We start from the raw sequence: 19,145 nt of genomic DNA, 5'->3' as shown, positions 1-19,145 counted from the left end.
TCCACTAGTTGAGCTGTCCTAGCGTTTCAGAGATGAAAGAGCTGCCGCTCAATTCCAAGCCAGGACACTGGATCAATCTCTCGCTATTGTCTACCATGACTGGCATTGTCTTTCTAGGGCAGGGGTAGGCAACCTAAGGCCCGTGGGCCAGATGCGGCCCAATTGCCCACGGACGGTCCAGGAATCAGTGTGTTTTTACATGAGAAGAATGTGTCCTTTTATTTAAAATGCATCTCTGGGTTATCTGTGGGGCATAGGAATTCATTGATTTCCCCCCAAAAATATAGTCCAGCCCACCACATGGTCTGAGGGACAGTGGACCGGCCCACAGCTGAAAAAGGTTGCTGACCCCTGTTCTAGGGTATGAGGTAGGAGTCACTCCTAGCCCTACTGGAAGATGTGAGAAATTGAACCTGGGGCCTTCTGTATAAAAGGCAGAAGATCTAATAATAAGTTACACCCCTTCTCCAAACAACAAAGGGTAAATTAAAAGTAAAAGACCCCTGGACAGTTAAGTCCAGTCAAAGGCAACTAGGGGGTTGTGACACTCATCTCGCTTTCAGGCTGAGGGAGCTGGTGTTTGTTCACAGACAGTTTTCTGGGTCATGTGGCCAGCATGACTAAACCACTTCTGGCGCAACAGGACACCGTGACGGAAACCAAAGCTCGCGGAAATGCCGTTTACCTTCCCGTTGCAGCGGTACCTATTGATCTACTTGCACTGGCGTGCTTTCAAACTGCTAGGTTGGCAGGAGCAGGGACAGAACAACGGGAGCTCACTCCATCGCAGGGATTCGAACCGCCGACCTTCCGATTGGCAAGCCCAAGAGGCTCAGAGGTTTAGACCACAGCGCCACCCATGTCCCTTTCACCTTCCCTTGGTCTAGCCTATGCTAGGTTAAGGATCTAAAGAAGGACAGCCCCTATCACAGAAGTTTGTTGCGTTATTGCCTTCCCAGAACAGGTATCTCATAAGCTAGAAGTATCCAAAGGACAGAGCTCTAATGATAGATATCTATTTTTCCCCTATATGACATGATTTTATTTCTTATATGAATATGGAGGCACACGGTGGCTCAGCGCCACCAGAATATGCAAATGCCTGGCTCATCTAAGACTCTGCAGAACCTTTATTCTCAATAATGGATGGAACTCGCAGGTGGAGAAGACTTGCGTTTTTACATATCTTTGTTATTTCGCAAAGGGAATCTTTCTATGAGTCAAGGCTCAGTGGTTTATACCAGAGCCCCACCCGCGTTCATCTAGCCCAGTATTGGCTACACTGACAGGCCGCAGCTCTCCAGGATTCCAGACAAGGTTCTCCTGGAGATGCTAGGGAACCTGGGCCCTTCTGCATTCAAAGCAGATGCTCTCTCTCCACTAGATATCGTCTTCTCGTGTTTGATAACGTCCTTCATTCATCGGTGCTTTGCCCTTATATCCCCTGACGGATCCCCACCTCGTCCCTCATTTTGCAGCCCTGCGGGGTTAACAGGTAAGGCCTACCCATTGCTGTGCAGCAGCAGCAGCAGCAACAAAGTTGTCTTTTTGCGCAGCCGAACAGAGACGCCAGCTTTGAATGCTCTTTGTTAAAGCACATGGGAAGAAAACGCTGCTCTTAATCCTCACGTGGGTTTTCAAAACTCCTTTGAGACAAAACTGGCTAAGGTGCCCTTGTTCCGGACAGTTTTATTTACAGCTACAGACTGACATTTTGGAAGAATACTGAGTGTCGCAATTAAGGGCTTTGGAGTTTAACCCTGCAGGCAGTTTTAGCTCCCAGTCAGCTCAAACAATAAACCCAGTCACAAAGCCTTCCCAACCTTCTTCAATAGGCGCTTGCCCTGTTTACACCGGGACGCACACAAAGTCACCCCCTTCTCTTAATGAGGCCTGTTCTGTCTCCATACCTGCCCCCTGGAATCGGAAATTGGACAGGAAGGAAAATAACAATCCGTTAAGATGTGGCTTCTTCATCGTGAAATCTTGGCGCGCCGCTGTCTTAGCTGAAGACAGTGGCGCCTAAAATATGTCTCCGAAGGAACCCACAAATGCAGGCCAGGGGGACAGATGGATCAGAACACCTGTCAGTTCCAGATTCCAACCAGGAAAGGAAGGGGATCCTGTTTGTTCAGCTATGCTGCTCACACGACTGAAAAATGGGATTTCGCCCCCTCAACCATTTTACTGCTCCGGTCGTTTTTGTTATTTAAACCCAGCACTCCTTTTCAGAATTCATTTCTGAAAATCGCATTTGCTTTCTATCTGTTGTGCTCACATTCCCATTAAAAAAAAAGTTTCTCTTTCTGCACAGCAACTATTGCATATTTATTATTATTTCCTGCCTCCCCACCAGGGGCGGAGGAAGGGGGTGCAGTGGGGGCGGGTGTCACCTCTGAGGGGGGTGACAAAATGCCAGGTGGCACTCACCACGGGGCCTGTAACACGCCCGAGCCACGCGTCTTTCCTGGGAGTGATGTGGTGGCTTGGGTGCCCGCAGGCTCCACGCTGCCCCAAATTGTCCACCCGCCACCTCCCCCTGAGTGGGAGGAGGCAGGCAGACTCCTAAGAGGCCCTGCCAGAGCGTCCTGCCCCACCTCACCTTGCCCCCTTGGCCAGCTGGCACCGCCCACCGCCCCAGGCGCCTGATCGGCTTGCTCCGCCGCTGCTCCCCACCTCCCATCCCCGGTCTCATTCTTTCCTAAAGCACAGTCCTGGCTCCCCTGCAAAGAATCCTGGGATGTGCAGTTTGTTAAGGATGCTGAGAGCTGTTCACAGAACCCCTATTATTCCCCTTACAGTACAGTACCCAGCTACAGTACCCAGAGTGGTTCAGTGGCCAATCCCTTTCCCCAGGGGAATTCTGGGAATTGTTGCTCTGTGTGGAGAATAGGGTTCTCCTACCAACTCTCAATATTCCCTTGATGCAATGGTGCCTAACTTCCCAGCAAACTTCCCTGCTGTCATCATCTAACCTCTGGAAGTGCTGTGGCTCAGTGGAGGAGCACGTGCTCCTCATGGAGAAGCTCCCAGTTTCAATCCCTGGAATCTCCAGGTACGGTTGGGAATACCTGAAATCCTGAGAGAGCCTCTACCAGTCTGTGTGTCAGGAGTCCAAGTTGCCAGCTTGATAACACAGTAAGCGTAGATAATTAAAAAGGAGGATTTATTGCAAAAACAAACAGGTAGCTCCAGATGGCTCTAACAAAGCCTCCGGCATCATTACTCAAGAAGACCCTTCTAAAGAGTCCTTCGGGCATTGACAGAAGAACTTGAATTTACTTCCTATTTATCAGCCCTCCCATTCACCGACTCCTTGGACTTAGTGGGTCAGCCCCAACCTCTTCCTGCTCTGAGAAGCTGTTATTCACTCCTGTGTGTGCTTCCGGTGAGCTTTGGCTGTGTTTGAGCCTGCTCTGAGCTACAGCCTTATCAGCCAGCCCATCAAGGTCAGGAGGAGCCGCAGTCTGCAGCCGCCGGCTTTCCCCTGTCTGCCTAACATCAAAGCCTCCCTGTTCCGAGAGGCTGCTTTCTGCAGTTGGCTGCAAACCTTCCCTTGGAGCTGGCTCATTCCTGACACTGTGTGAGCAGAGCTGAGCTAGATGGCTCGATAAGGCCATCTTTCCTATCTTCCTCCCTTCAAAACTTTGTGCAAACAAATCAGGACGAGTGCCCAGGAAAGAGGCAATCTGAAAGTGGCCAGTATATTTTTAGTTATTTATTGCATTTATATCCCACCATTTTCCTCCCGCCAAGGAGCTCAGGGTGGCGTATATTGGTTCTCCATTAATCCCCACATCAACATTGTGAGGTAGGTTAGGCTGAGAGACAGTGACTGGCCCAAGGTCACCCAGTCATGGCCGAGTGAGGCTTCAAACCCTGGTCCCCCACGTCTTAGCCCAACACCTTAACCATTACACCGCACAGGCTCTCCAATGCATTTCACATCCCGAAATTCCATGTCTTGCTGACAACACCACCAAGCATCCTCCCAATTTTCTGGAATATGAGTGCTCTGGATTTCTGATTATATTACAGGTGCTAATGTCTTCCAAATCAGGGTCCATTCTGAGGCGTACTAGGCTGGGAATCTTTTCATCCTTTGCTCTAAATCCCACTGCAGTAAAACTGTTTTGTGACAATAAACCCAGGGAGAATAACAGCAAGGAAAGGAATATTTTTCCTGCTCTTTTCATGCACTTTTTGTGACTCTCTCTCTCTCTGCTCCCCACCCCACCCCCCCAAAAGAAAATCCACCGTGTTTAGAATGAAAATAAAATTCACATTTTGTATTCAGGCTTGCCTGTGGGCAAAGCAAATCTTTAAAGCCTGGTACTTAGACATAAGCATCCTGCAAAACTGGAGCATGCTGGTTTTAAATGAGCACTGGTGAGCTAGTGTTTTTATCCAGCGACTGTCTTGGAAATGTGAGTCCCGAGAGCTTTTTCGGGATGGATCTGCATTCCTAAAATAGCTCACTATCCATTGGAAGAGATGGTCTCCCATCAAAAAAATAATAATTATTTTTTTTAAAAAAATAAAAATTGGAAGATTAAATTCCTGCTTGGCTCGCTATGCAGATGTCACAGTTTCAAGAGCAAATTTCCAGGCTGAGTTGGGATGGCACTGCTATCTTACTGCTATTTGAGGTAACCAGAATATCCTGCCTTAGGCCACATCTGCACCATACATTTGAATCAGTTTCATACGATTTCAAGCAGCTACGGGAGCCGTAGTTTGCTAAGGGCAATGGAAGTTGTTAGGAGACCCCCGTTTGCCTTGCAGAGAGACAACTTCCAAAGTGGTTTAACAATCAATCCCTCTTCCCTGAAGACTCTGAAAACTGCAGACCCCCCCCCCCCGTGTCCCTAATTTCCAGGGACAGTCCCAGATTTACAGAAGCCATCCCAGTTTCTGATTTGATCCTGGAATGTCCCACTTTTCCTTAGGACATCCCAATTTTCATTGGAGAAGCGTTGGAGGGTATGTGACCCCCGAGCCAAGGAAGTAAGCAACTATACAAGCTTTGGAAGACAGGTGAAAGCAGCCCTGTATAGGGAAGTTTTTAATGTTTAATGTTTTATTATGTTTTTATATATGTTGGAAGCTGCACAGAGTGGCTGCGGCAACCTAGCTAGACGGGTGGGGTGATGATAACAACAACAACAACAACAACAGAACAGGGGTCAGCAAATTAAGGCCCGGGGGCCGGATCAGGCCCAATTGCCTTCAGGATCCAGCCTGCGGACTGTCCGTGGATTGGTGTGGGGATTCTGTTCGTTGGGGCTGTGCCATCCCCCCCGTGCCATTCCATTCCCCCCCTCCCACACACACACACCGTGGCGGCACCTCCTCCTGGCTTCTCCCTGCCCTGCCTAGAGGAGGAAGGGGGCTGGGCTGAGCTGGCTGAGCGCCATTTTAAGCAGCCCCTCTCCGGAGCCAGCCCTTTTGCATCGCTCATCTTCCCTCTGCCGCCGCCCTGGTGGGCCAGACAGCGGAGCGGATGAGCTCGCTCTGCCTACCCATGAGAAGCAGCAGCAGCAGCGGCGGCACCGCCGGTGGCAGCCCCAGGGAAGGTAAGCGCAGCGGCTGGGGCTGGGGGTGGGGAGGAGGACTACATGCCCCCCTCGCCTCTTCTTCCAGCCCCCTCCCTGTGCCACGGCTCTTGCTGGCCACAAGGTCTGAGGGACAGTGGACCAGCCCCCGGCTACTTTTTTTGCCGACCCCAGGAATAGAATATCCAGCCTCAATGAACGGGCCTGTCGTGGGTGTACCTGGTGGTGCCCCCTCATAAATTTGCACCCAGGGCCATGCCCCCCCCACCCCGACTATGCTACTGCCTTGACATGACCACGTAACTCTCGCAAGGCTTGCTGTTCTTGAGCGATTCCTTTCGGCAGGCATGTGAAGGACACAGATAATTTTTAGCTGGCCAGAGAACCTCATTATGGCACAAGATGGATTTGGGGACAAGGGAATCATCTCTCATACCAGAGCGGCTTAGATTTAAACTCCACAACATGTTCTCCGCTTGCAAGGCTCAACTGGCTTCTTACCCAGGAAGTTGGAGAGGAGTCACTCCAACGAGATTTGTTTTGGTATCCAAAATAGGAGCCAAGCTCAGTTATTTGAATCGCAGGACGTGTTAATTAATGAACTGTTGCCACTCAAGAGTCTGTTCATGGCTGAGTTTCGATTGTGATGTGGAAAAGATCTTTATGGGTTTTTGTTTGTTTGTTTTGAACAGAACAGTGAGGGAGTTTGGGATTGGAGAGAAATTTGATTCCGTTCATGTTTAGAGGTGAATCTACCCTGTTCACGCTTTTTAGAAACAATATATGAAACGAAAAGCAGCTATTCTTCAAAATTCACACTACTAACAAACATTGCAATTCAAGGTGAGAAAAGTGTACATAAATTCACAAGAAATGCAAAGCGTAGATTGGCCAACAGTTGCACAATGGATAAGTGTGTCTAGCTGTTAACCACAAGGTTGGTGGTTCGAGCCCACAGAGGGACAGCTGTGAGCAGATTCCTGCATTGAAAGTGATTGGATTAGATAGCCCCTGGGTCGCTTCCTACTCTGCAATTTTATTATTCTGTGTAAAATGCTAGGAAGAGTAGCAAACAAAAATGCAATAAAGGTAGGTAGCCGTGTTGGTCTGCCATAGTCAAAACAAAATAAAATAAAAAAGATTTTTTTATTTTGTTTAGATAATATTAAGTGATGGATTTGTAGTATGTGTTTTGCTAAAACTTATCTCACCCACAGGTGGAGGCAGTTTTCTCAGTATAGCTTGTTCGTGTTTTCATCTGCACTCTGTTTATGTTCTGGAGCCAGTACACACAATGCTGGAATCCCAAGTTAGAGTTCAGTGGCATGGCCATAGACTGAAAGACTCTTTGTATGCCAGTCACTTGGCCAAATGCCTATCTTGTCAAGAGCATGTGAGTTATGGCTTATCCGAGTCTAGTATCTCCAGGGACAGAATCTGCTGGAAACCTCTAGTGTAAAAGAGATGGAGTTAAGATAAGAGAGAGTTATCAGGGAGAACATTGGCTGATTGGGGATTTTTGGAATTCCAGAAATTCCAATGGTGGGACACAGCTAGCTCAACACATTCCCAGCCTCAAATCTAAGCTTTTGGGTGTCTGGGGAAATCAAAAGAAGAAGAAGAAGAAGAAGAGTTTGGATTTGATATCCCGCTTTTCACTACCCGAAGGAGTCTCAAAGCGGCTAACATTCTCCTTTCCCTTCCTCCCCCACAACAAACACTCTGTGAGGTGAGTGGGGCTGAGAGACTTCAGAGAAGTGTGACTAGCCCAAGGTCACCCAGCAGCTGCATGTGGAGGAGCGGAGACACGAACCCGGTTCCCCAGATAACGAGTCTACCGCTCTTAACCACTACACCACACTGGCTCTTTCTTTCTTAAAACAACAACAACAACAGAGAAAGTAAGTTTCCAGCATTTTAAAACAATTTTTTTATTGGTTTCCTTCATTTGTAGAACCTGAGATGTGGAAAATGTACGGACGCTATTATTCTAAATTTTTGTGAGACATTGGCCTGATCTTCCCCTGCCCTGCCGAGTGTTTTGCCTGGAAAAATCTCTGTGGATGCCCATACCTAGGAAAAAAACCCTCAAAGCAGAAAATTATTTATAACCTTAAGTACAGAAGGCTACTCTTTGTCAACATCTAGGGTGTAAGTAAGTTGGAGAGAAAGGGGGGGGGGATAATTGATTTTCCGTGTTTTGCTTCTTACTACACTCTAGGTTTGTGAAATTACAATCATTCCCCTAAATGTACCAATTGTGAATTCAGTTCCCTGCATGCCAGCACTTAAAGCTAAAACGGCACTGCCCATGTAAAAGAAACAAAATAAAAATTAAAAAAATTCCTTCCAGTAGCACCTTAGAGACCAACTAAGTTTGTTCTTGGTATGAGCTTTCGTGTGCATGCACACGAAAGCTCATACCAAGAACAAACTTAGTTGGTCTCTAAGGTGCTACTGGAAGGATTAAAAAAAAATAATATTTAATTTTGTGTTGACTATGGCAGACCAACACGGCTACCTATCAGCAACATGTAAAATAAGGAGGCTTCAGGAAGGGTGAACACAGTGGGAGGGTAACGCCAAGGTTCGCTGAACTACAGAAAAAACTTTGGGGCAGGAGAAGGGTGGCAAAACAACTCGATGAGCATTGAGCAAGGCTTGGTGGCTGCAGAATTCTCAGTGTTGGACAGGGAAGAAAAATGGGAAACTGAAGGAAGGGGGTTGAAATGGAGTAGTCAGGAAATGGGCATGGCTGGCTTGGTGGCACCCTGAGCAGGGGTACTCCACACTGCAAATTTTGTTTCAGGTCTCACCCTTATTTATTTTTGGTTGAAGTATGGGCAGGATTCAGCTGTCATAGCCTTTGGCTTGCCCATCCATTTTAAAAGACAAGCACAGCTGGAAAGGTTTGTTTTCTTGCTGGTACCTGAGCACAGCTTTTTTTTTTTTTTTAATGCTTTGCAGCTATAAGGAGGGAGAGAGAGAGAATAACCCTTCTGTGTTGTATGTTCAGATTTCCCGAGGGACTCTTGGGAGCTGGATCTTTAGTCCAGAGATAAATTGGAGGAGAATAACCCAGGGGAATAACCCAGAGATATTGGAGACACATTGTCAAATTAGAACCGGCTAAATCAACACAAGTTCTTAGGTGGACATTTCTCCCAAGCATCTGCTGGTGGCACAAAGGAAATATCAGCAGTGTGTGTGCAACGGGTTGTCAATTTTGGAATTATAGACCAGGAAAAGGGGAAAACCCTACTTACTTTCAACCCTCTGGATGTTGCTTGGCAACAGCTCCCATCAGTCCCAGCAAATATACTCAATGGCCAGGGATGGTGGGAGCTGTTGTTCAGCAACTTCTGGGGAACCTCAGATTCCTCACACCTGTCCTACTTGCATGCGTAGCATTTTACACTGAAATATGGGACGATCCCGTATTATACAGCATGGCAGGCAGCCCTATATCGGGTCCACTTCCTGGTGGGGCTGGGTTGCGGTCTGGCCCCCTAGCCACTCCCCTCAGTGTCGGGGCTGGACGGTGTCCCACATCACGCTAGGGGAGACACCAGCCACATTAGGATGCCAGGTGGCCAATCATCTCTCCTGGGGGTGTGTGGCCGGGGATGATTTAAGCCTCGGCGCAACTCTGGGGCTTCCTCTTTCAGCCTTGCGCCGCGGATCTCCCGCCCTCCTACCCTTTTTCCAGGTTTCGTCATTGGCCTTGCTGTGGACTTTGATTGGTCGCCATTGAGGGGCCCAGTAGGACTTTTTCCACTTGGCAAATTGGCACCAGCCACTTGGTTTTCGCCAACCTTGTAGCAATTGTCACAACTTTGTAAGGTTTGGCGGTTAGGCATTGGAATAGCGATGTGGGGGGGGGAGGGGAGGTGCGGCCATCACCTGCCCCTCCATGATTAAGGGTATTCCGTTAAAGGAATCCGGGGCTGTGGATCTTGTCCAAAGCCCAGAAGGGGCTAGGGCCATGCCACAACCCCAGCAGGAACCCGGGGGTGCTCGAGTCGATCCGCATCAGTGGGGCTCCCCCTACTGAAGGTTTTCCCTTACCAGACTTCCTGCAAGGCGGGCAAGAGTCAGATATAGTCTGTTGATGCTAGTGCTAAGCCAATCTCACATTCTGTAACCGATAAAGTTGGGGCCTAAATTTTGCCCATTAACATTTAACCTAAACTTCTGTGTCCTTGTGTCTTTATTCTCCTGGGGGTGGTTTGGGGGCCTTGACAGACAACCAAGCGCTATTTATTAGAAGGAAGGAAAGGCCCAGGTGATATTTCTCAAAGCTGCTCTGAGAGAATCATTGGGGCTGCGTTCAGCCAAGCATTAACCCCTCACTAGAACGTGGAAATCAGCACCATCTGACCAAGTTGGCAAAGAGGGCTTTTACGCCATTTTAACAATCTGAAGCGTCTCCGCTAATGGAAGAGGAGTGCAATTGGCGCTCAACTGTTTCTGATGGGCTGGAATGATGGATGCAGTCGACCTGCTGAACTCATTCCCCACAAAACCCAGAGGGCTGCAAGAGGTCATAGGTCCCTCTCCAGGAACTGCAGCACAGAGGAGAGAGAAAGCAACAGGGGGAAATGTGAAGGAGGGGCAGAGTGTCACCTTTTGGAAAGATGCTTCAGAAAAGGAAGGGTACCGGTAGTTTGCTTGTTTTTTTAAAAAAGATGATGAAAATAATAATCAAGGAGGAGGTGGAAATAACCTGATGCTCCTCTTTCCTTCTCCATTACATGAAGGCTAATGCCTCGTGCGTTTTTGCCACACAAACCGCCCCCGAGGATCAGAAAGAGCAGTTTGTCATTTTGACAAGAAATATGTCTCTCGGGGCTCCTCCAGCACCTCGGCTCACTTAAGAGTTTGTTTTTCTCTCCTTGTGCTCCCGCTAGACAGACAGGGTGCAAAAGGAATAAGCTGAAAACGCTCGATCACAAAGAAGCACCAAAGCAAAGTTTTGATTTATCTCGGGGGATAAGAACATAAGCAGAGCCTGCTGGATCAGGCCAATGGCCCATCGAGTCCAGCATCCTGTTCTCACAGCGGCCAACCAGATTCCTACGGGAAGCGTGCAAAACGGGAGCCGAACCCAAGAACTGAGCGCCACACTGGAAAGACCTGTCAGGAGCAAGCATGGACCAATGGTACCAAGTAGTATGGGAAACAGCCCTACTAGAAAAATTAACCAGCAACCTAAAACTAGCACGGGGACAAACAGAAGAAGATACCTTCACCCCCATATGGTCCCCCTTCATCACACACACAGCCCAACAAGATAATGACAAAAACCTACCGACAGCATACAAACCAATATGGCTAACCTGGTCCAAAACACCCACCCACCCCACTCACACAGAAAACCAAAGATCAACACAGCCAACCACAAAGGAACAAGCACACCCTACACCAATCGCGACCTCTGACCGCCAAAGAAACACAAGCGAGCAACAGAGAACCAACACAACCGACGCTGGCACCAAATCCTACATACGCTAAGGAAAATAGACACATCGCCTCCCCACCCCACCCTCCCCCCCATCCCATCCACCTCCTTCCCCCTCTCTGCCTAATGTCTCAACAACCAAAATTGATCTGTAAAAATGTTACATGGAAAAATGCGAGAGACATTTTGTAAACCAAGAAAATCTTTAATTAAAAAAAAGAAAAAAAAGAAACATACTTACTCTACTCTATATCTCTGAGGAGGATACACTTAGCGGGCAAGTCTATGATGAGCTGCAACAGGATGTGCAGCTTAGGGGGCAGTGGATGTCTGGCTCAGCTAGAATTAAGTCCCCAAACCCAGCTCAGCTGGAGCTACCACACTGCAACATGCTCAGCAAGCTGGCTCAGCTGGGGTTAATGTAAGTCCCCCAAAACGGCAATTTTGGAGGCATGGTGAGGGCAGACTTAGCCTGGATCTGAACTCAGTTCAGCTCGGACACATGACCTAGCAACCCAGCATAGAAGACTGTTTTACAGGATCGTTTCCCCTCTGTTGGAGGGTTAGGTAAAGCTGCACCCCACTGCTTGACAGGGTTTGGCTCTGATGTCACTTCGCACCAGTTTAATTTACGCAGACCTGCTTTAGGGTAGTTTCTTGGCATAGGATTGCTGCCTTGGGTTAGGTAAAAAGGTAAAGGGCCCTGGATAGTTAAGTCCAGTCAAAGGCGACTAGGGGGTTGTGGCACTCATCTCATTTTCAGGCCGACGGAGCTGGTGTTTGTCCACAGACAGCTTTCTGGGTCATGTGGCCAGCAGGACTAAACCGCTTCCGGCACAACTGGACACCATGACGGAAACCAGAGCGCATGGAAACGCTGTTTACCTTCCCGCCACAGATGTACCTATTTATCTACTTGCACAGGCGTGCTTTCGAACTGCTAGGTTGGCAGGAGCTGGGAACGAGCAACGGGAGCTCAACACCGTCACATGGATTTGAACCGCCGACCTTCTGATCGGCACGCCCAAGAGGCTCAGTGGTTTAGACCACAGCGCCACCCGCGTCCCTTTACCTTCCCTTGGTCTATGCTAGCTTAAGGATCTAAAGAAGGACAGCCCCTATCACAGAAGTTTGTTGCATTATTGCCTTCCCAGAACAGGTATCTCATAAGCTACAAGTATCTAAAGGACAGAGCTCTGATGATAGATATCTATTTCCCCCCCTATATGACATGATTTTATTTCTTATATGAATATGGAGGCACACGGTTGCTCAGCGCCACCAGAATATGCAAATGTCTGGCTCATTTAAGACTCTGCCGAACCTTTATTCTCAATAATGGATGGAACTCGCAGGTGGAGAAGACTTGCGTTTTTACATATCTTTGTTATTTCGCAAAGGGAATCTTTGTATGAGTCAATACTTTATTATTCCTTTGGAGCGGAGCCACTCCTTTGTACTTTCATCCTTCCACGCTGTGACACTCTAAGGTGTACATTTTTTTTAATCTGTAGTTTTCTCTCTTTTTGTTGTGCTTGCACTTCTTAGCAAAAACAATAAAATATTTTTTGTAAAAAAAATAATAATGTTTACTTAGAACTTAAACCCCTCATTTGGCAGCAGTTGGGGGGGGGGCAAGCAGGATACAGACTTAAAACAACTGCTACCTTGCCCCCTAAACATATAAGCTGAATTAAGGAGCTATGCTGATGATAATTTAGAATGCAACCTTGATCTTGGAAGAAAAACAAGATTCAACCCCGACCCCCTTTTTTTCTTTTTGCTTCCTTTCCTGCATTACTGACATAAGATTCAAAGTCCAGTGCTCAGCATTGCTGGAGCAAATGTCCCGAGTCTCCCTGGATCAACAGAATCTTTGCAAATAAAACACACTTCGCATTTGAGAAGCAGCCCTCCTTACCTGCCGCTCGTGGCATTCCAGAAACACCTCAAGGAGCTTTCGCTTTTCCCAAAGCAGCTTCGGAACATATGAGCAAAAGACGCCACAAGAGACTGGTTGGGATTACGAAATGCCGGTGACTACTACAATCTCCTAACAGGGAATTTTCCCCTACCTTTCTCCACCTGCTGCTGACATCATGCCTGCCAACAGACATGTGTAAAACAAACAAAAAAAAATCTACCAAATGAATCATTTGCAAATTCTTTCCTTTGTCAGTCATGCCTTTGCCCTCTCTAAGTCTAGGAATCAAAGTGAAGCCGATGTGAGGGTGGCTCTATGATCCAGCGTCCAGTGCACCCTCTTGCAGATTCTGAAACCCACATTCTGAGACCTCCAGAATGCAGGGTAATTAATTAATTCATAATAATAATAATAATAAATTTATTATATACACCCCCGCCCATCTGGCTGGGTTCCCCCAGCCACTCTGGGCGGCTCCCAACAGAATATTAAAAATAGAATCAAACATTAAAAACCTTCCCTAAACAGGGCTCCCTTCAGATGTCTTCTAAAAGTCAGGTAGTTGTTCATTTCCTTGACATCTGACAGGAAGGGGTTCCACAGGGCGGGCGCCACTACTGAGAAGGTCCTCTGCCTGGTTCCCTGTAACCTCACTTCTCGCAGTGAGGGAACCGCCAGAAGGCCCTCGGCACTGGACCTCAGTGTCTGGGCAGAATGATGGGGGTGGAGACGCTCCTTCAGGTATACTGGGCCGAGGCCGTTTAGGGCTTTAAAGGTCAGCACCAACACCAGGGGCGTCGCGGGGGGGCGGGGGGCGGGCAGCGCCCCTGCTGGGGGTGACACATCAGGGGGTGGCCCCGCCCACAGGGCTTTTTTTTATTACTTTTTTTGTAAATTCTTTTTAGGCTATTTTCGGCACTGCCGGGGTGGAGCCGCAGGGGCCGCCAGCGAGTCGGGGTGTCACCCCCCTCGCTGGCCACCCCTGTGGCTCTGCCCCGGCAGCGCCGAAAATAGGTCCCGCCCTCCAGCGGCTTTTTGCGCCGCTGGCTGGCTTGCGGAGCCGGGGCAAGGAGAGGGGCAGGCCAGCGAAGAGGGATGCGACACCCCGCCCCCGGTCATGATGTCATGACGCACGAACACACTGCGACACCCCGCCCCCGGGGAATGCCGGGCAGGGGCTTCGGGACTCTTTGCAGCCCGCAGAGGCTCCCAAAGCCCCCACCCAGCATCCCCCGATGCCCCCGCCCCCAGGAGTGCCTCTTGGCTTCCCGCCCCAGGCAGCCAAGGGGCTAGGAACGCCCCTGACCAACACTTTGAATGGTGCATGGAAATGTACCAGGAGCCAATGTACGCTTTCCCTCTGCACAGTTCCTCCAGCTCAAATTGCCCCTCCAGCACAGCTGCTTTCAGCAGCAGAGAGGAAAAAACTAAGAGACAAGAGTCCTGAGTGTTGTCCTCCTCTCCTCTTAAACCAGGGAGATGGAGCAGGGTTGGGTAGAATTGATACCCAATCCACTAAAGCCTACCCCTGATGAGGAACGGCTTAGGGAGCTGGGTATGTTTAGCCTGGAGAAGAGAAGGTTAAGGGATGATATGATAGCCATGTTCAAATAGATAAAAGGATGTCATATAGAGGAGGGCGAAAAGTTGTTTTCTGCTGCTCCAGAGAAGCGGACACGGGGCAATGGAAAGAAGATTCCACCTAAGAAAGAAGATTCCACCTAAACATTAGGAAGAACTTCCTGACAGTGAGAGCTGTTCGGCAGTGGAATTTGCCACCAAGGAGTGTGGTGGAGTCTCCTTCTTTGGAGGTCTTTAAGCAGAGGCTTGACAGCCATCTGTCAGGAATTCTTTGATGGTGTTTCCTGCTTGGCAGGGGGTTGGACTGGATGGCCCTTGTGGTCTCTTCCAACTCTATGATTCTATGATCTAAAACTCTACCCAACTGCCTTTTTGCTTTCAGACAAACAGCACAGATCCCTTGCTTCGTGTGCAGTTTAGCCCTGAGTAGCCTGTTCTACACTTCATTGCTTCTGCAGCGCTCAAGTTACATTTTGGCCCCGGATAACAAGAGTTTGACAGATAAGGTTAAGAACAGGCCCGTGCTTGTGCCTAAGGAACCAATCTAAATTCTCGTCTCCAAGAGCTGCGCTGGGTCACTCAATATGTTCTTTCGGTATTAAACCGGACAGTAAAAGATAACAGCAAAAAGCCTCCCTAGGAAAAGGAGGAAATTAGGAGCTGGGAGTCAAGAAATCCATCACCAAATGTTCACTCAGGTTGCTAGAGTGGAAATCATGCCCCTTTCAATTGGATCAGTGTTTGTTTCATCCGTGTGTGTGTGTGTGAGAGAGAGAGAGAGAGAGAGAAACAGTTGTATTCCAAGCTAAGCTGGGAAGCCAGATCAAGGCAAGAATGCTTTTCATTTGAGAAGAAACTAAAGTCCTATCAAGGAGGTGCTGCAGGGGTGCTCTACAGGAATTTTAAAATCCTTACAGTTTGGAGTGAGAAACCTCAGAGCTGGAGTGGGGTGGGGAGATCATAGGTGTGGCTCCCAGGTCTCTCTACCTGGCCCTTGAAATTATCCCTAGGCCACACTCCAAGTGCCCCCCCTCCTGGCCTGGAATGTGTCCTTAACTGTGATCATGCCCCTTGCTTTCCTGGATGGGGGGCAGACAGGGGTTTGTTGAAGCTTAGATGACTCCCCAAAGGAAAACAATTGCATTCATGGCTCCAACCACTAACAGCATGCGGCCCTCACAACGTTGCCCACAAGGGAATGTGGCCCTTCTCCTACCCCACAGTTTTACATCCCCTCAACATTCTATTCCCACTGAGCATGCTCCGTGAAGTCCTCATTGAACCATGGGGAGGTGTGTGCTTTTGAGAGTTTCTTTCGCTAAAGTGCTTTTGTACTTCTTCAAACTCCGCCCCACAGATAACAGGCAAGTCTGTCAATTCCAGTGTCTCTCGGTTTCTCGGTTTCCCCAGCCTTACATTTAACCCCCCACATTTCCACATCAGTTAGCAATTTGATTCATTTTAAAAATCCTCACGAAAATTCATCTGCAAATTTATCGTAGGGTATACACGTTTGCATGCAATACACAAATTTTGCAAAGCAATTCCCCCTAGTGAGATGGATTTGCAGGCACGCTTTACCCTGCTATAGGCAACGCTGCACGTGTTACTTGGCTGGGGAACCTCACTGTGAAATTTGGAGGAGTGCAAATGTCAAAGGATGGCTGCTTTTCTGCTCGCACCCTGTTTCTGAAAGTGGATTAGGGAGGTTCACTTATAAAAGCAAAACTGAATTGAATTTTCTCCCCTCCTCACTCCACCCCACAAGTCTGGCAACAATTCCCTCTTGTGGATGGTGCAGTTTCAACTAAACGAGCAACAGCACCCGCAGCCTGAATGTTGGAAATATACAACTCACTTTAGCCAGTGCTATTTTTCTAGAGAAAGAGGTGATGGAACTCATTCATTCTCTTGGAATAGCAATGGTGCCCACCTGAGAGGTGCCGGAACTGAGCTCCAGCGAGTTTCCGCTGAAAAAAGCCCAGACTTTAGCTAACATAGGAGCAGAAGAAGCTGCTTTATACGGAGTCAGAGCAATGCTGCATCTAGCTCAGTATTGCATCCCACTGACTGGCAGCAGCTCTCCAGAGTTTCATGCAGGGCCAGGGGCGTTTTTAGCATTGATTTTTATCCACCCTGGTTTCAAATAACAGCTGCGTTTCCATTCAGACATAGTTTCAGGAAGAAGAAACTAGGTAGCTTTGCATAGAAATGCATACTGAACCAAAGTTTCCCCCATCACATCCACCACTAGCTCAGAGTACAGCAGCACAGCCCAAGCCGTTCACGCTTATTTCAAACTTGCATTCCAGATTTCCTGTGCTAGAACTGACCTGCTGCTTTATAGTAGGTCAGAAGCTTGGTCCACCAGGCTCTATCTTGCAGTACACTGACTGGCAGCAGCCCTCCAGTGTTTCAACCAAGGCTCCCTCCCAACCCTACATATTGATCCTGAGACCCTCCGCATGCAGTGCTGGATTTACGTATAAGCTAAACAAGCTATAGCTTAGGGCCCCACTCTCTTGGGGGCCCCCAAAAAAATGTAAAGGGGGGGAAACCTAGATGTACATTTCCAAAATATGATAAAAAAACAAATAAAATAAAACCTACATATAGCAACTGTGTTTTATGTTGTGTAGGCTCCTGTGATGTAAGTAATGGGCCTGCTAGCCTGCTCCCTAAAGTCCTAGAGCCAGTGTGGTGTAGTGGTTAAGAGCGGTGGACTTGTAATCTGGTGAACCGGGTTCGCTTCCCCACTCCTCCACATGCAGCTGCTGGGTGACCTTGGGCTAGCCACACTTCTCTGAAGTCTCTCAGCCTCACTCACCTCACAGAGTGTTTGTTGTGGGGGAGGAAAGGAAAGGAGAGTGTTAACCGCTTTGAGACTCCTTAGGGTAGTGATAAAGTGGGATATCAAATCCAAACTCTACTAAAATATCACTGGTTTGCTCATTTCTACATATAGGGTGCCTACATTCTGCATGTGCAAATGTCTTTAGATACCTATTAGGTCCATAAATTACCAAAGAGCATATATTCAACACAAAGAACAGCGACAATTTGTTGTTGACAAAGGACAGCTGGACATATAAAAGGGCCCCATTACCTTCAGTATCTTAGGGCCTCATCAAACCTAAATCCGGCCCTGTCTGCATGCAAAGCTGATGTTCTACCACTGAGCTACATCTCGTTCCCTGAGGCTAGACTTGTCTGAACGGGAGCTTCAACATAAACAAGCTTGACCTTCTCTGAGATGTTTCCCCTCACCCTCCTTTGCCGCTTTTCTGTAAACTTCCTTCACTGAGCATGTAGGTCAGCACCACAGCGTGTTATCAGGGGCTTAAATTCTTTCACTAAGGCCTTTCACCTTTACTTTTAAGAAGGGGCTGGTTATCAAAGCAGAACAGCAGTCAAGTCCAGATATGCAGCCCCTTAAGTTGGGGTGAATCATCAACAGGTTGGGACAGAAGAAGGAAGAGTGGGTTGTTGTCGTCCCCACCACCCCAAGTGAAACAAAACTGCATAGATAGGAGTTGGATGCGATTACGAAAGTCAGGATGGGGGGGGGGGGTAAGAATAAATTGAACATGCATGTGTTTCCTGGTAGGGTTGCCAGAGGCAGACTATGGGACTCAGAAGGCTTTCAGACTGTCGCTGTTTTCAGGTCGTCCCAGACGTTGGTTATCCCCACATGCATGCACACTTCTTCAGATACACGAAAGCTCATACCAAGAACAAACTTAGTTGGTCTCTAAGGTGCTACTGGAAGGATTTTTTTTATTTTTTATTTTGTTTTGACTATGGCAGACCAACACGGCTACCTACCTGTAACTGGCAAATTCAAGTGGAACAATTGCAGTTGATCGCAAGGTCTTGAACCTGTGCATACACGCAAACCCACAAACCCACATAGAGAACTTTTTGCAATGGAAAGTGACTGGAAAATGCAGTGGAAAGTACGGAATGAGGCTTAATTTGACGCAACATCACCTGACCTCCCCACAAACAAATCAGAAGGAACGCTCCAAAAATAGCCAACGTCGTCTAATATCCCTACAAACAAATTAGGGCGAGTGCTCAGTAAACAAGTCAACCTCATCTAATCGCCCCGCAAACAGATTAGGATGAGTGCTCAACGGATAGCCAACGTCGTCTGATCTCTTTGCAAGCAAATTTGGATGAATGATGAATAAACAGGTTGTTTGGAGGCATCATTGGGGAGCACAGAACCCCCATTTCACACCTACGCAGCCCATAAGGAAATCCGAAAGGGTAATCGGTCGTTCTGTTTAAGATCATGAACAAGAACCTTGAAACAGATCCATTGTCAGCATTATAGAAACAGAGACCTGCTCCTGCTGCAACAGAACAAACCTGCTCTCCACAATCTAGCACTGTCATTCTTTCTCTGTTATTATCTTTCAAGACACGTCATACCTCATGGGCATATTTAATTTGTACACATACTCTCTCTCTCGATACATAGTATTTTGCAGAGTGCTGCAGTTTGTCCAAGTGTGTTAAACCTGCTTGGTCTGTTGGCTGGAAGAAAAGCCCCTTTTTGCTGACTTTATGAAATCATTTCAACAGCTATCATTGGGTAACTAATAATTTCCACAGCTAA

At 48.0% G+C, this 19,145-nt stretch overlaps 1 protein-coding gene across 13 annotated transcripts in view; it reads right to left on the bottom strand.

The window, feature by feature from the left end:
* Positions 1–19,145, bottom strand: part of ARVCF (ARVCF delta catenin family member) — a 452,118-nt gene that overhangs the window by 158,040 nt on the left and 274,933 nt on the right. Inside the window, exon 1 of one of the 13 annotated variants that reach the window (XM_033136008.1) lies at positions 12,938–13,048. The exons of the other annotated variants lie outside the window; for them this stretch is intronic. The gene's annotated coding sequence lies outside the window, so the exon portion shown is untranslated. Of the gene's footprint in view, positions 1–12,937; positions 13,049–19,145 lie in introns of those variants that run through there. 13 annotated transcript variants of the gene reach the window in all.

The sequence above is a fragment of the Lacerta agilis genome, chromosome 17 (genome assembly GCF_009819535.1).
Source record: "Lacerta agilis isolate rLacAgi1 chromosome 17, rLacAgi1.pri, whole genome shotgun sequence".
NCBI lineage: Eukaryota > Metazoa > Chordata > Lepidosauria > Squamata > Lacertidae > Lacerta > Lacerta agilis.
The sequence above is the reverse complement of the archived record's forward strand: the minus strand, read 5'-3'. Positions and strand labels throughout refer to the sequence as shown.